Below are 17,911 nucleotides of genomic sequence, written 5' to 3' on the forward strand. Positions count from 1 at the left end.
ATAAAAAAATGGATAACGTCATGTAAATATTTGGACAAATAAAAATTAAATGTAATCCGTTTTCATAATATTTTAAATTGGGGAAGACTGGCTAGCGTATCCAGAAAGTGATTGGAAGGGGTTTTAAGAATAGTTAAAAATGTAGATCGTAGGAAGGTGACACGACCCCCCCCCCCCCCCAAAGAAAAATTTGCCTATAGCCGGGGGCGCAAATTTTGGTTCTTGCCCCGGGCGCTAAATTGTCTTACTGCGGCCCTGACTGTTTCTTTTCTTCAGCATCAAGTAAACTGATTAGAATATTAGCTGCCATTTTTATTTTTAAAATCTCCCCTTTTTGACCAAGTGAGAATGCTCAGAGGAATTCTTCTCAAGAGAACTCGTGAGAAGAGATGACGTCACCTCCTGTGAGAAGGACCGTCAAAATTTTCAGGAGTGATAATTCTTAGAATTTTTACGCGCCCTTGGGCTTTGTTTTGAAGCCCGCGTGATAAAAACAAGATGTCACGGACATTTAAGTACACACAATCCCACTGATGTATTAACTTAATAAACCCAAGAGGAATGTTATCACGTTCATTTAAATTAATTTGTATAAAAACCAAGCGTTTCGAGTTACCTGGTTTTGGAAATAAGGTGGCGAAACGCGAACACGTTCATTTAAATTAATTTGTATAAAAACCAAGCGTTTCGAGTTACCTGGTTTTGGAAATAAGATGGCGAAACGCGAACACGTTCATTTAAATTAATTTGTATAAAAACCAAGCGTTTCGAGTTACCTGGTTTTGGAAATAAGGTGGTGAAACGCGAACACGTTCATTTAAATTAATTTTTATAAAAACCAAGCGTTTCGAGTTACCTGGTTTTGGAAATAAGGTGGCGAAACGCGAACACGTTCATTTAAATTAATTTGTATAAAAACCAAGCGTTTCGAGTTACCTGGTTTTGGAAATAAGGTGGCGAAACGCGAACACGTTCATTTAAATTAATTTGTATAAAAACCAAGCGTTTCGAGTTACCTGGTTTTGGAAATAAGGTGGCGAAACGCGAACACGTTCATTTAAATTAATTTGTATAAAAACCAAGCGTTTCGAGTTACCTGGTTTTGGAAATAAGGTGGCGAAACGCGAACACGTCCATTTAAATTAATTTGTATAAAAACCAAGCGTTTCGAGTTACCTGGTTTTGGAAATAAGGTGGCGAAACGCGAACACGTTCATTTAAATTAATTTGTATAAAAACCAAGCGTTTCGAGTTACCTGGTTTTGGAAATAAGGTGGCGAAACGCGAACACGTTCATTTAAATTAATTTGTATAAAAACCAAGCGTTTCGAGTTACCTGGTTTTGGAAATAAGGTGGCGAAACGCGAACACGTTCATTTAAATTAATTTGTATAAAAACCAAGCGTTTCGAGTTACCTGTTTTTGGAAATAAGATGGCGAAACGCGAACACGTTCATTTAAATTAATTTGTATAAAAACCAAGCGTTTCGAGTTACCTGTTTTTGGAAATAAGATGGCGAAACGCGAACACGTTCATTTAAATTAATTTTTATAAAAACCACGTTTTTCGAGTTACCTGGTTTTGGAAATAAGGTAGTGCCTACGCGGGTGGTGGGGTACATTTAATTCAAAATCCACCAAAAACACTAAAGTGGGCAAATGCCCCACTTCTCGGGCTCCGATCCCAAAAATTACGAAAATCCCGTCGAGGCTATAATCAGAGAGTGTAAAGATTATGATTACTACCGTAAGAGCGATGGCGCCACCAGTGGCGCCGTTCTCACAGCGCGTGCGTTTCGATGTTAGGTTTAAAAGAGACGCAAAAACTTTCCAGATTTTTAATGCTAGTTTTATAAGGTTATATTCTTTTGTTTTAAATTGTAAAATATCGAAAACAAGAAATCCTTGTTTATCTTTTTATAAGTTTCCAAAGGAAAAAGACTGGTAAATTCGCATTTTCATTATATAGGCTTATTGGCAAATTAACTTAATATAAAGTTTAGTTCTATTTTGTGGCTGAATTATGTAAATAATGATGGGCTTACAAATAAAACTACGGGATATTTACACGTTAACCATATAATTTGCGCGAATCATTTCATTGATGCCAGTTTCATGAATATTAGAACTTAAAATAGGCTCACACCATCCGCTGTGCCAACAATTTTCAGTCTTAATGACCATTGGAAATTACAGAAAATGGTAATTTCAATTCAAGCCTTGCTACTCCTCTGGGAAGATCTAAAGGATAATTTGGTTTTAAGTTTTTATTAAAGGACAGGATTAGCCAAGATTTTGTAGATAATTTTCTTGGATCTATAAGACAGAAAGGAGGCAACCGTGAGTCCGTGATCATCCCAATCCACAACAATTTCGAGCTGCATACAGGGCGGCCTCTGTGAATAATCTCTTGAAACCACCGGATTCTAATTTTGAAAATCTTGTAGTCTCGCAAAGCCAGGGGAAATGTTCCGATGAAGACTTAGAATTTTGTAATTCTATTGGAAGTCCAAACCTGCTAAAACAAAATGTTCTTAGTTACATTTCAGGATATCTAATTCACCGCTGCTACTCAAACCTTCAATGCTCTTCTTGCATAAGTCAACTCAAAAAAGACAATCCAATTGTTGACCCAACAAATCTGCTCTTTTACTTTAAAGCTTTCAAAACAGCAAAGAATTCTTCTATCAGCTGCTCAGCAGCCTCATCGTACCAACTGATAGTTTCTTTAAATTTGTAACGGAGACAAATGAATTAAGTATTTGACACCAGTTTTAAGCTTTTATCGCACATGACAAATATTAAAGGACGTTTGGAGAGACTCATCATTCAAAGAATTGACAAGAAATATTTTAGAGCTAATGAAGATTCTCCATGTGCAACTGCATACCAAAACATGATATCTTTTTTCATAGAATTCTGCATACATAGTTCCCTTAAGAAACAAGATCTCAACCATGAATACATGAAAACCCAGAAAAGATTAGATAGGAAACTGTTAAAAATACAACATTAACCTCATTTTACCAACTTCAATGTTTCCTCGTATTTTTTAATTTATAACGCTCTGTTCTCGTTAAGCCTCGGCCATTTCATAAAATTTCCAATGAATTTCCTTGGTTAATCAAACAAATAATTCTTTAAGTATCAAAATATTATAAATAGTCCGCTTTCTTGTACTTACGTTTCTTTATTTTTCATGAAATTGAATTTTATTAATTTTAAATTAGCATAATTCAACTATGTTTAACAGCCATGACTGATGAAAAACTTTCCGGATGTTTACAAAATTTAAAAATTTTCCAGTAGCGACATCGTGTGTCGGATAGTATCGTAACCTCTCCTATGGGCGCGCGCTCTCAAAATCTTGTACGGAATTTTAACGTTACGGGAATAGGAAGAGACGCCTCTCATAATCTTTACACTCTCTGCTATAATAGTGCCTACCTATTGAGATATCAATCGCCTTTGTACCACTAACGTACCGCGAGCAATCGTGTGTACGGCAGCGGCGGCGGCGGCAGCGGTGGCGGCGGCGGCTACACAGTAGGTGATCGTAATACACACAAATCCCTAAGGATTGTTTGTAAAAAAACATGAGCTCGTGGCGCCGATAAAAACTTTTTTAATTTTTATCGTTTTAGCCTAATATTCCGCCTATCTATCGGAAACTTAGTGGAAGTCTCGCATATTTTAGACACTAGAGGGCTCTGTGCTGAGAAAACATCTTGATTGCGCAATAACTATGAAAATCAGTTTGGTTGTAAATCTCGTTAATTATAATACTTATTGTCATTATGTTACTTATGGTAAAAGCAATATATAATGAGGAATCAGTCGTTGTTAAAATTTTATTTCTTTAAAGTTATTTTAACCATGGTAATAAAAAGACTAAATCTATATGATTATAATTAAGTCTATAATATTGTCCATAAGCTGTCAAAAGGTACCCCGAGACGCGAGAATCTGCTATAGAGTCTGCCTTATGAATAGTTCTCAGAAAAAAAATTAAAACTAAACGATTACGATTAATGTTCAAATAATTAATAGGCATAATTAATCCATGATATTAACAACGAAACACGTCTTGATGGACCTATACGCCAACTAAGCCTTCTCGTATGTTACAAATATGGTGCTCAATATGTGTAGCCTAAATGAAAAATCTGTCAAAAGATGGAGTAAAGATAGGTGGGGTGGCGGAGTGGTTAACACTTTCACCTAAGGAGAGCTTTCATGGTCTTCTTTTCAAGAACGAGAGGCTAAAAGTAAACTGCATTACTTAGGTCGCCCGCTTTACATGGACCACTATAGAATCGCGAAAAGGGTTTTCGACTACGGACGTTTACAGTCACCCAAAGAAAATGCTTCCGGAATAAGACTTACTTGTACCAGATGTTTGGACAGAAGACGAATAGAGGTCAAGCCAAAACGGAAAAAGAGTGGTGGGGGAAGGTGGAGAAAAGTGTTTTTGAAAATTCGCTAATAGATTGGTAGTCCGAAGTGGCGAAGCACCAGAGTCTGGAAATTTATTCCCTCAAGGAAGCCAGTTATTTTTCCATCGACGCTGTCATGTCACACTTTATCAACGATGAGGAACGACCAATCTCCTTCGCCTCCCGCACTCTCTCATCGGTCGAAAAGAATTATTCACAGCTCGAAAAAGAAACACTTTCATTGGTCTACGGAGTCACCAAGTTCCGAGATTACTTATTGGGAAGTCGCTTTAAGTTGATCACCGATCATCAGCCGTTGGTCAGTTTACTGTCTGAGAATAAACCAATTCCACAAATGGCGGCAGCGAGATTGCAGAGATGGGCAATAACACTCTCAGCATACGACTACGAGATTGAATGCAAAAAGGGAAGTTGTCACTCTAATGCGGACGCTCTAAGTCACCTTCCACTTCGAGTTCACCGCGACGAGCCAACGGAATATGTGCTCTTGATCGATAGAATGTACAATAGTCTTACGACCGTGACCGACATACGAAGAGCGACTGAAAGAGACAAATTCTTGAGTAGAATTTTATCAAGCGTAGTCAACGGATGGAAACGTTCTGAACGAGAAGCTCCAGAAACCAAACCATATCACAGCAGACGCAACGAGCTCTCGACCATGCAAGGGGTGCTAAACGAATAGTAATTCCGGAGGGTATCCGTTTGAAAATGCTGGAGCATCTTCACGAAACCCATCAAGGCATAGTGCGAATAAAGATCCATGTTCTGGTGGCCAGGAATCGACATAGATATCGTTGACTACAGCCAACAATGCGAAACATGTCAGTCAATCGCACCCGAACCCACGAAGACGTATTCATCATGGCCCATAGCTAAATTACCGTGGCAGAGAGTTCACTGCGACTTCACTGGTCCCATTGGAAACAAATTTCTTTTGATAACTGTCGATTCATACACGAAATGGATTGAAGTAAATGTCGTAGCCACAACGTCTACAGAAACAGTTACTCGTTCCCTACGTACCAAGATGACTCGCTTGGCATCATTCGCACATTGGTCACGGATAACGTAACATGTTTCACGAGTGACCAATTCAAGGAATTCACATCTAACAACGGAATAAAGCACATATAGGCTATGTTCAGCGGGACTCAGCGGACTCAGCGCTGAGGTCAGCGCTGAGCGTTGAGCTTACTGTACGCTTTTTTTAACTTCCGGTTTCTACGTCATGTTGCTCAACGAAGTCAGCGGTCGGAGGAGCAGGTTTTTCCGTTGCTCATCGGTGTCGTGACGTCATTCGACAAAATTAAAGGAGGGGTAGCAGACGATATTTTGTTCGTTAAGTCAGCGAACTATAAATCGTACAACAACTTTTAGATTTTTGTGACGTAGCGTTGATTAAAAGAACTCAACGATAACTCAGCTGTTTTTCTCCGTTGATAGTTGTTGAACGCAGCCCAAGATTGCGCCATACCATCCCCATTCCAACGGCCAAGCCGAAACAACGGTGCGTACCGTCAAGGTAGCACTCAAGAAGTCATATGGATGAAACAACAGCGCCGTGATCGACGTGCTGAACGATGGTCTTCAAACCTTCACCCATGGAACGCTGGAACAAAGACTGTCTTGTATTTTAATGCGCCATACACTCTAAGAAATTGGGGTGTTGTTTCAAACCGTTTTAACACTCTTTGTACACTTTTTCATGAGTCGAAATTTGACACTGTTAGGGGTGTTTTATGACCCACTTTTCGGTGCTATCAAACCCCGTATTAACACCTTCACGATTTGTTTCTTTAAAATACATTTTAAAAATGAGATTTAAAACTCCTTTTCCACACTATTTAAACACTTTTTTAAAATTCTTTGTTTGTGACACAAACTATTTCCAATAACCGTGAAATAACACACTTTTAAGGAGTCATTTTGCACCTTGGAAGCGTTGAATCACTCCTTTAAAGGTGTTAATACGCCCATTTCATGAGTAAAATCACACCCTTGAAGGAGTTCAAAGCCCTTTCAAAGAGTTATACAACACCTTTCAACATTAAAATTACACTTTAAAAAGTGAGAGTGCACCCGGTAAGAGTTAAATATAACCTTAAGAGGTGTAAATAAGCCATTTTAAAGAATAAAATCTCACTTTAAAATGTGTTAATGCGCGTGATGAGAGTTGAATCACACCTCTAGAGGTGTAAATACGTTCTTTTAAAGAGTAGAATAACACTGTTAAAGGTGTAAATGCGCACTTTAAATCACACCTCTAGAGGTGTAAATCGGTTCTTTTAAAGAGTAAAATCATACTTTTAAAGGTGTAAATGCACCTTTGAAAGGTACATTGCACCTATAAGAGCTCAATAACAATTTTAATGGTGTTACTATGTCATTTTTGAAGTGTTCAAAAAAACCTTTTATTAGTTAAAAAACCATTGATAAAAGTGTTGAAGTTTACATCAAGGCAAACCGGGCTCAACGCTAAAATGAAAGAGACAATTTACAAAAACCGTGAAGTATAACTAAAGCAACGCAACCGCTAACCGGCTACATCTAAGACGTAATTTTACCTGCGACTAAGGGCAGTAATGCCCGGGTGTTTTATACCGAAAACCAAGCGCGACAAAAAGTATTCTTATCTGCTAAAAAACAGAATGACGGAGAGATAAAATATGTATAAAAAACTGTCTGATTATTGATAGCTTAAGAACAAAAAATACCTCCATCGCCTTTTTCTTACCTAATTACCCTCGATGAAGATATTACTTAAGGCGTAATGGCTGATCGTCTCGGACCAGCTCTGTTGTATGGAATTCACGGATGTTGATACGCTTTGCGCGATCTGGAAATTTGGGGTTATGGATCATTTCATTGGCCCGGGCGTTGTAGATTTAATGGTGTTATTTAACTATTAAAAAGGGCGTATTGACACTTTTAAAGGTGTGATTTCACTCTAACAAAAGGGCGTATTAACACTTATAAAAGTGTGATTTAACTCTTAATAAAGTGCGTATTAACACTTTTAAAAGTGCTATTTAACTCTAACAAAAGGGCGTATTAACACTTTTAAATGTGCTATTAATTCTAACAAAAGGGCGTATTGACACTTTTAAAGGTGCTATTAATTCTAACAAAAGGGCGTATTAACACTTTCAAAGGAGCGATTTCACTCTTAAAAATGGCGTATTAACACTTTTAAAAGTGCTATTTAACTCTAACAAAAGGGCTTATTAACACTTATAAAGGTGTGATTTAACTCTTAATAAAGGGCGTATTAACACTTTTAAAAGTGCTATTTAACTCTAACAAAAGGGCGTATTAACACTTTTAAATGTGCTATTAATTCTAACAAAAGGGCGTATTGACACTTTTAAAGGTGCTATTAATTCTAACAAAAGGGCGTATTAACACTTTTAAAGGTGTGATTTAACTCTTAAAAAAGTGCGTATTAACACTTTTAAAAGTGCTATTTAACTCTAACTAAAGGGCGTATTAACACTTTTAAATGTGCTATTAATTCTAACAAAACGGCGTATTAACACTTTTAAAGGTGCTAATAATTCTAACAAAAGGGTGTATTAACACTTTTAAAAGTGCTATTTAACTCTAACAAAAGGGCTTATTAACACTTTTAAAGGTGTGATTTAACTCTTAATAAAGGGCGTATTAACACTTTTAAAACTGTGATTTCACTCTAACAAAAGGGCTTATTAACACTTATAAAGGTGTGATTTCACTCTTAATAAAGGGCGTATTAACACTTATAAGGTGCTATTTCACTCTAACAAAAGGGCGTATGAACACTTTTAAAGATGTGATTTAACTCTTAAAAAGGGTGTATTAGCACTTTTAAAAGTGCTATTTCACTCTAACAAAAGGGTTTATTAACACTTATAAAGGTGTGATTTAACTCTTAATAAAGGGCGTATTAACACTTTTAAAGGTGCTATTAATTCTAACAAAAGGGCGTATTAACACTTTTAAAGGTGCTATTAATTCTAACAAAACGGCGTATTAACACTTTTAAAGGTGCTAATAATTCTAACAAAAGGGTGTATTAACACTTTTAAAAGTGCTATTTAACTCTAACAAAAGGGCTTATTAACACTTTTAAAGGTGTGATTTAACTCTTAATAAAGGGTGTATTAGCACTTTTAAAAGTGCTATTTCACTCTAACAAAAGGGTTTATTAACACTTATAAAGGTGTGATTTAACTCTTAATAAAGGGCGTATTAACACTTTTAAAGGTGCTATTAATTCTAACAAAAGGGCGTATTAACACTTTTAAAGGTGCTATTTCACTCTAACAAATGGGTTTATTAACACTTATAAAGGTGTGATTTAACTCTTAATAAAGGGCGTATTAACACTTTTAAAGGTGCTATTAATTCTAACAAAAGGGCGTATTAACACTTTTAAAGGTGCTATTTCACTCTAACAAAAGGGTTTATTAACACTTATAAAGGTGTGATTTAACTCTTAATAAAGGGCGTATTAACACTTTTAAAGGTGCTATTAATTCGAACAAAAGGGCGTATTAACACTTTTAAAGGTGTGCTTTAACTCTTAAAAAGGGCGTATTAGCACTTTTAAAAGTGCTATTTAACTCTAACAAAAGGGCTTATTAACACTTATAAAAGTGTGATTTAACTCTTAATAAAGGGCGTATTAACACTTTTAAAGGTGTGATTTAACTCTTAATAAAGGGCGTATTAACACTTTAAAAGGTGTGATTTAACGGTTTAATAGATGCGTCATAACTGATTAAAAGTGCGTTTACATGTTATTGGCTATATTGTTTCACAAACTGTGGAGAGTGCTTAAAACGGGTTTAATTGTTTGGTTAAGGTGTTGAATCTGGGTTCGACTCATCAAATTGAGTGTAAATGGTGTTAGAACGGTCTTATTTAAACATTTGTATAGTGTTAAGTCACACTATTTTTACACCTTTAAAAAGTAACTCCGTTTTTTAAGTGTTAAAACGGTGTGAACGAGGTGTAACACTTTCTTAACACCTTTTTAACACCCCTATTTCAACTTGATCATGCCGAAACCACAAGTGAAACAAAACTCCAAGTAGCAGATCAAGTATTCATTAGAAACTATTCTCGACGCCCGAAATGGATCCCTGGTATTGTCAACAAGAGAATCGGCAAGGCGACGTATGAAGTCACCAGCGAGAACAAGACGATGCGCAAACATCAGAATCAACTAAGGCAGCGACACAAAGAGTCCGATGACACTACGACAACAGGTGCAACGTCAGACCTGCAAACCTCATCGCATTGCGACGATGACTGGTTTCCTACTCCACCATCAGTTGTAGGAAGCTTACAACCCAACATAGACGACTATGTCCAGAGATCTTCAATAATAAAAACGACAACAGAGAAGTCATCCAAAAGCAAAGATCACGCCACACAAGTCATGCAACCTGATCGTATTGAACCTCGACGCTCAACACGATGTCATAAATAAAAAAAGGGGGGAGTGGTGTTATGTTTGTATATATAAACAAAAAACTAATTCACCTATTTTATATTTCTTATCAATTATAATGCTTATCGGTATATTGTTTATACACGCGAACTATAAATACATCGGGGCATTTATTGCATTCCCTATTTTGACTGAGTATCATAGTATGCGGAATTACACTGCAACTCATCGTGTAAATATATTGTCATCCTTAATAAACTACATGTCTTAATCTTGTCGCAGTTATATTGTTGGAACACAACACATATCATCCGAGAATGCCCAGTGCTTGAAGAGGAAAGAACAACGAGCACTCTCTCCTACTGATGGAAACTCTACTCGCCCTCGACAAAGAGAGAGACGCACATCAAATCAAAAATATGAAACACCTCCTGAATCAGTGGTGGCTTAAAAGAACGGTAGTAATAAGCACGAAGTCATATGTTTAGACGTGTAAATAATTTTCATATAGTTGTCCTTTTTTCTTTCTTTTGTTTTTATATTAATTGAAATGTATGTCATAATATATATATTACATAAATATTATTAAATTAAAAAATATTTAAATATAGCCTATGAGCTTTGCTACTTCCTATTGGAAAATGAATTTTGCCAATGAATATTTATTCATTCATTCCGGGTTCAATCCCAGCTTGTGGCACTGGGTGAAAACTCGGAACCACTCCTTCCGCGTAGAGTTTGAAAATTGCACAAAAACCGGGCCTCAAAACAATGAAATAGCCAGTAATGTGAAGTTCAGTATTCTGCCTTAAGCCCAATTGTTCCCATTTATTATCCATTTTTTACGGTGAAGTGATCAACACAATAGAAAATGACAAAAGTTCATTATTGACTAGCAGAAGTGTGCTAAATCCTAAAATGATTTTATTAATGCCAAGTTCCATTATTTCAAAGAATAATCGACACTATTAAACATGGTCAGAAATTTTGGAAATAAGCAACTTATACGAGGTGAATGCCAATTCAAAGTATTTTACCCGGTGGATACTGGGATAGTGCTTCTTATTTTGGAAAGCGCACAAGAGCGAAATACGAGTGTTGAAGATTGATACAGTTTGATATGCGTAAAGCCTGACGATTTAACCTAGACGGAAAAAATTAAACTAACAATACCACACCGAACGTTTTTGCCTAAGCTGTACTTAATGAGACCTAACATTAGTTATGTAGGCGTTATCTAACTTGATCCCCTCGAACGCATTCAGCGAGGCCCTTTTGACTTTGTTCTTTACTATTAAAGGTAGGGTGCTTTTTAAATAGCCAAATAAAGCGCTGTATCGACAATTTATTATTTTGTATCCAAATTTAAGATAAGTATGGCGCATTTTACTAATTCTGACTACGCGGATATTAATACCCAAGGCAACAGACTAGGCCCATGTCATCTAGCGACTTTTATTGCCTTTAATGCAAAAGCCCTAAGATTGTTCAGAGTAAAGTTCCCTCAAAGACCGTTACGAAATCGACGAACATTTGCCGCTGTTGACAGACGCTTGAAAACTCGCGCCAGCCACCCGCCATTTTATTTTGGTATTTTGGAGAGGGGAGGGACAGAATAACGTGGGGTAAAAGGTTGGTGTACATGGCAGGATTCCCATTCGATATACCGCTAACGTTCAACTTTACGCTGCTAATTTTCCATTCTCATTATTACTTCGTCATGATTTGATTGGCGCGTGATTTGAAGTTGAGTGATACGTTGCTTGCTCCCTAAATTTCTTCGTTTTAGTGTTATTTCTTTGTTGAGAGAGTTTCCTGATACGTCCATTTTTCTTTTACTCTGAACAAAAAGGTGTTGCTCTTGGTCGTAAAAACGTTTTCGGTAGTTCTGTTAGTTAGGCTTAGCGGAGCGACCGCTGTAGCGAAGGAAGAGCGGCCCGTGCCAAAAGCACGGGCCAAGAGGCACCATCCTTGCAGCAGTGGTAGGGTATTAGGCTTAGTCTTAGGTTGTTGTTGTTTTTAAACCTTGCAAATAAAGGGCGAAAATGGATTTGAGTGAAGCGGACGTGACTAATGAGGACTTGTGCTATCTATGCAAAGAGGAAGATGCTCCTAAAAATAAAGGCACGGGGAAACCGAATACATGGATTGATTGTAGGCTCTGTAAGCAGGGGTTTCATGTGGAATGTGTGGAGCTGCGCATAGGGGATGCCCGTCGGCTAAAGGATATGTGGGAATGCAGTAACTGTTTCAAGAAGGATTGCTCGATATCTAGTCAAGGGCCCTTAGTGACTATTCGAACGGTGCCAACCCGTTCCCTAAGTCAAAGTCAGCTTAGTCAAAGTCTAGTGAAGGAGCAGTTGCAAGAGCTACCATCTGCGAGTCACTCCGGGATTGTGGTTGGAACTAGCGGTGATCTGATTTTGGGTGGAACTACCCAGGTAGCACGAGCACGTGTATATTAGGTTGATATTTAGTATTCATCGTTTATATTCCGTGTTGAGTAAAATATATACGTCGTTTCAAGGTGTTAAGTTATATAAGACACTTATTCAGTCATGTGTTTCACTACACGTGTTTCCTACGTATAGATATGGTGATTATATCACTAGATTGGCAGACAGGTAGTTTTTTCGTGTATAAATAGTAGATAAATAACTAGGTTGGAAAAGTATTAAGCTTTACGTTGTGTGCACGTAGATATATGCCTAATTTACACGTGCTCCTGCTATACCGGATATATATGCCAAATATATCAGTAGATTGGTAATTGAGGTTTCAAAAAGTGGACAAATAACCAGTGGCGTAGACAAGTGAATGGTTCCTTTTAAAAACCCTCCCTTGGGCGTATCTTTGACTATGCAAAATTTTTATCACCTTTCTTACACCCTCTTAACTTTCACCAGGTATTTTTAAGTGTTAAATTATGCTTACTTACCGATTATACAATGCGCTTATTAAGTTTAATTTACATTAAATCATACGGTATTAAGCTGGTATTGTCGTGTAGTAAGGAGTTATTTTTCGTGTATTTAGCGGTTAAATTTCATGCATTAAGAGATTATTTCGAGTACATTAATTTGCTATTTTTCGTGCAGTAATTGGTTATTTTTCACGTAGTTAGGGATATTTGCCGTGCATTAATAAGTTACTTTCGTGCATTAATTCGTTATTTTGCGTGAACTTATTGGTTATTTTCCTTGTATAAAGCGATATTTTCCGTATATTTATAGGTTATTTGGCGTAAATTATGCTCTTAGTTTTCGTGTATTAAGCGGATATTGGGCATACAATAAGACGGTTTTTTTCGAGTAATAAGCACTTATTTTGCGTGCACGAAGAAATTATTTCGAATACATTAATCTATTATTTGGCATGCATTAAGCTTTTCTTCGTGTATAAAGCGGTTTTTACCTCTCCGAGGGGACAAAGTCCCCTAGGAGGGGTTATACAACCACCGTGTCTGTCTGTGGGTCTGTCAGGCCTGCGAACGCGTTCGCATTTTCGGGGCAAAGTGTAATCACTGCGTACGCAGTTTCTCAAAGGGTTGGCAAAACCACCGTGTGACGGTGAGCGTTAACGGATGCATTTGCGGTTTGGTTTGGATTGTGTTTTTTCGCTCACCGTCGTGACGGTTTGGTGTATTAAGTTTTTGTAATGTTTATGCGTAGGTTGTGAGTGTTGAATTTGTTGTGTTTGTGTTCTGATGGTTGTGCATGTTGAGTCTGTTGTGTTTATATGGGCGTTTTCTCTCCAACTTCTTCTTAATGACTTTGGGACGGACCGAGTGCTGAGTGTAATGCTACCTCTCAACGTCCAATGGCAGGTTTTCCACCAGTTGTACACGGTATTCGTCTTAGTATCAATTTGCGATCGCATCGGGCCGGATTTGAACCCGAGACCTCCTGATTGACAGGCGGACGTCCTACCACAGAACCACCGACACTTGTTACGCTTTATTGAAAATTAGACCTTCAGCTTTATCGGAAGCGTATTTAATAGAGTACGAAATTTTGGTTTAATTGAAATAGAATTGAAATTGCATCGAAGAAATTCTAATTTAGCGTTTCTCTATTGATTAAAAACAAAGGCGCCACCCAGGTTTCGAACCCAGACCATTCGGCTTGGCAGTCGAGCGCTCTACCACAGAACCACCGATAGCTGCTTAGGTTCACTGAAATTAAGACAGGCCTCGTAAGAATAATAGGTAATAAAGTCTTTTTTTATTAATGAATTTATGAAGGCCTAATCTGGTTTTTTTTAAAGGTTAAATCTTGTTTTAGCGCAGTCAGCCGAGATTAGAGGGTTAAAGGGTAGACCCTGTGGGTGGTCCACTTTGTTAGTTTTTTTTGTTATTTAACGACCTATATATAGTTGTGTTAATTCAAAGGAGATAATTTAACGTTAATTGCTTTAAGAGCTGGCGGTTAGTCAAGTGGCTCTCTGTGCTTTGTTGATGGTAAGGTTTTTGCTTCTTGTAAATATATTTGGTGTGGATATTTGGATATCTACGATTTCTAACGCAGTCAATGATTTCTTGGGTGTGCGAGTCATTATATGATATTGGAAATTGGACGGCATTGGTCTTTTTCATGCGGTATGTGTCACAACGTCAACTGGAAGTTGAAATAAAATGAGCGTTAAAGATGCGGCAAGTATTTCGTAAGCGAGAAAAATACAAATACCATCTGTGGATGTTTCTTTCATTAAAATTTGCTTAGTATTATATTCAACTGATAAACATGTACTGTAAAAAGGGTTAAATTCAATTGTGCATTGTTTTAGTGAGTCTAACTCGCTGTTGTAACTACTTAATTTATAATATTCTGAATAAATTAAACTCGATTGTTTCGTCTCAATTATTTAAATTAAAATTAAAATTTTATACCGGGCAGGGTTTGAACCGAGAATACGTTTCTCATAAATAACTCTGAATTGCGGAGATATCTTTGGGGGTCGTATCGAGAAATTAATACCACTAGGGACCATACTTCCGAGGAGAGGTATATTTTGGCTGGCCAACTTGTTTATTTATGGCGTACTGTTTTCCGAAGGATTGTTTGACTTTCAAACGCTGAAAAGGTCTCCATTTCAAGATTTCAAAAGCGATTTATAAATATATTTTTGAAAACTTCTTTTCTGAGGTCTATTCATTAATTTAATGAAATTAACTATAAGTATATCTTAAATTTTAAAATACAATTTCGTGGCGTATATCCTTCACATATATTTTGTTAGATATTTGGGCAGAATTATAGAGAATGAGATCTATTGAAGAAATACTGCATTGAAGAGGTAGTAGTTGTTTCATAATCATATGTTTTTGATATTCACTAAACTATTTTATACCCTCTTATGCATTCTAGTCCTAAAGAGAATGAAAGTTAAAATATACACTATTGAAAAATTATTTATCAATATAACACATAATCAATAAATGTATTGTATCCCAAGAATTTTATTCTATCTAGTATTAGACGAAAACTCATCGTGAAATGTGTACCTTTTCATCACATAATTAAAGAAATTGAACAATTAAAGCACGCAAAATAACAAATAAATGCACGCAAAATAATCAATAAATGCACGCAAAATAGCCAATTAATGCACCCGAAATAGCCAACTATTGCCCAAAAACCAACTAATTAATGTACGCAAAATAACTAATTAATGTACACAAAATAACCAATTAATGCAACTAATGCACAGAAACGAACTTATTATTGCACACAAAATAACCAATTATGTACATAAAATATACAATTGATGCTCGCAAAATAACCGATCGACACACACAAAAATTGCAATTAATGTACGCGAAATAATACCTGAATTCACGGAAACTAACCGCTAAATACACCAAAAAAATAACTCTTAATACCCGCAAAATCGCTGATATAATTTAAATAAAAATCACGGTTATTGTTTTCAAACTTAATGCTATTTGAACTTCATATGCGCCTTTTTTATCTAAATGTACGGGTAATTTAACACTTAAAAACTACGTGGTGAAACACGTGCTAACTGGTGACATGATCAACGTTTACCAAACGTGTTTCGTATACGTTTAAGAAACCTCGATACAACACGTAATATGTACGTGATGGTGCTACCTGGGTAAAGATACTCTTGCTCTGGGGGCTATGTTCTCTAGTCTGGAGTCTTTGATTGTCTCAAGGTTTTCCATCATGGAAGAGCTGTTGACGGATGTACAATCTATCTTTTTGTGTGAACTGGATAACCGTGATTTGGTTAACAGAGAACGTTTCGAAACCATGGAAAAACGACAGACTGACCAGGAGGACTATATCTGTGGTCTAAAATTACAGGTGGAAGCTGTTGCAATTACAATGCAGGAACGTGAAAAAGAATCCAAGGCAATGCGTGATTCGATTTCGGCTCTCTCGGGACAAGTTGAGACGCTAAAGGGTCAGACTATGAAATTTGAAGACTCTGACACTGCTCTTGTTTCTAAGGAAAGTTATGTTGTGAATGATCTATCTACTAATTTAGTGGCCTTTGGTGTGGAATTTGATGATCTGGACTCACTTAGTGGCGCGGAAAATTGGCTTCGGAAAAATTTGGTGATTGATGAAACTGTTCATTTCAGTGTCAAATCGTGTCAACGCTTTGGTAGAAGAGAGGATAAAAAAGACAAACCGGTGTTGATCTGCTTGGACAGTGCTGAGAGTAGAAAGTCCATACTTCTTGTCGCCGATAGGTTGAGAAACCATCAAGTACTGGAGTATAGTTGCGTTAGACTAGCGCCCGATCGCTCTAGGGAGGAAAGAACATTCTCCGAATTTCAGAGGTGGCGAAAAAACCGTTTCCAAACTAAAAGAGCTGTTGGCAACCTCAAGGATGGTGATGGAAAAAACTTGACTCCAATGTGGGATGCCGTTTGGCTACCCGAAGGACACGCAGGGGAATTCGTAAAAAATATAGACGTGTGCGATCTCTTTTGGCAAATAGTGTAAATAGTTCTTTAAAATTTGTTTTTCTTAATATGCAGGGTGCTTCCATACAAAAGTGGATGGAAATCGATTCAATTTTTAGTAACAAACAATTAATTTTTTGTGCCTTTCTGAGACTCATTTGCGGGAGGGGAACTTTCCTCCTCCATTTAAGGGTTTCACATGGTTCGGTTTGAATCGTAAGGGTCGTGAGAAGAAAGGTGGAGGGTTGGGAGTTCTGTGCCGAGCTAGTGAATCGTGTAAACTTTGTTAAGTCTTGTTCGGAGCATATTTGGTTTTCTCATGAACGGTTCCCGGATCTTGTCATAGCTCTAGTGTATTGTGCTACGGGTAAATGTAGTGGAGTTTACAATCGTAAAATCTACAACTATTTATCTAAGGATATTGAGGAATTTCGGGCTAATGGTGTTCTTATTTTTTGCATCGGTGGAGATATGAATGGACATCTTACTGAATTTGATGGTTCGGATTGGTATAACGGTAAACTTTTGAGAGAATTTGCAGAAGAACAAAGTTTTACCATAGGGAATTTGTTAGACAATTGTGTTGGTCGCACTCCTAGAAGTAGTAGGAACAGTAAGTCTACCATAGACTACGTCCTCTTTAGTGCTAACGTTGTCGATGGAAATTGACGAATCTGCGACGTTTATCCTCCCAATCTGCTTCTGGATTAAAGGGTTTTCGATCTAAGTCTGGTATTCTTGTGTATGAAAAATCCGTCATGCAAGCCCGAATTCAATAATATATAGCAGACATGGAGGCAACGCTTTTGAGTCTTCCTACTGTGACGGATAGCCAAGCGCACTCCGTGGTGAAAGTTACAACTGTAACTCCTTCCGAACGCCTCAATGAACCCTTCTTACTACCGGAGTTTTTAGCCGTTATTAAAAAATTAAAACGGGGTAAAGCAGCTGGGATGGATGACCTCTACGGGGAACTAGTTCTGGCTCTTGGTTCTTCAACTCTTCAATGTCTGTTGTCCATCTATAATGAAATTCGAAAGTCTGGCAATATTCCTGGTAGTTGGAAAGAGTGTCGAGTCA

At 37.2% G+C, this 17,911-nt stretch overlaps 2 long non-coding RNA genes across 4 annotated transcripts; both read right to left on the minus strand.

The window, feature by feature from the left end:
- Nucleotides 1–1,974: 1,974 nt before the first annotated feature.
- On the minus strand, nucleotides 1,975–5,562 carry LOC149932340 (uncharacterized). Of its 3 annotated transcripts, none has more exons than XR_016473052.1 (4): nucleotides 5,484–5,562; nucleotides 3,018–5,401; nucleotides 2,579–2,935; nucleotides 1,975–2,515 (listed from the first exon to the last, which is right to left on the minus strand). It is a non-coding gene; the product is annotated as an uncharacterized LOC149932340 (long non-coding RNA). The 3 variants fall into 3 exon arrangements; XR_016473051.1 differs by having other exon boundaries at nucleotides 3,018–3,115; nucleotides 3,185–5,562; XR_016473050.1 differs by having other exon boundaries at nucleotides 3,018–5,562.
- Nucleotides 5,563–5,584: 22 nt separating this feature from the next.
- LOC149932341 (uncharacterized) lies at nucleotides 5,585–7,479 on the minus strand. The gene is made up of 3 exons (XR_016473053.1): nucleotides 7,195–7,479; nucleotides 5,874–6,069; nucleotides 5,585–5,812 (listed from the first exon to the last, which is right to left on the minus strand). It is a non-coding gene; the product is annotated as an uncharacterized LOC149932341 (long non-coding RNA).
- Between the last annotated feature and the right edge of the window lie 10,432 nt (nucleotides 7,480–17,911).

The sequence above is a fragment of the Leiobunum rupestre genome, chromosome 8 (genome assembly GCF_980474605.1).
Source record: "Leiobunum rupestre chromosome 8, qqLeiRupe1.1.hap1, whole genome shotgun sequence".
NCBI lineage: Eukaryota > Metazoa > Arthropoda > Arachnida > Opiliones > Sclerosomatidae > Leiobunum > Leiobunum rupestre.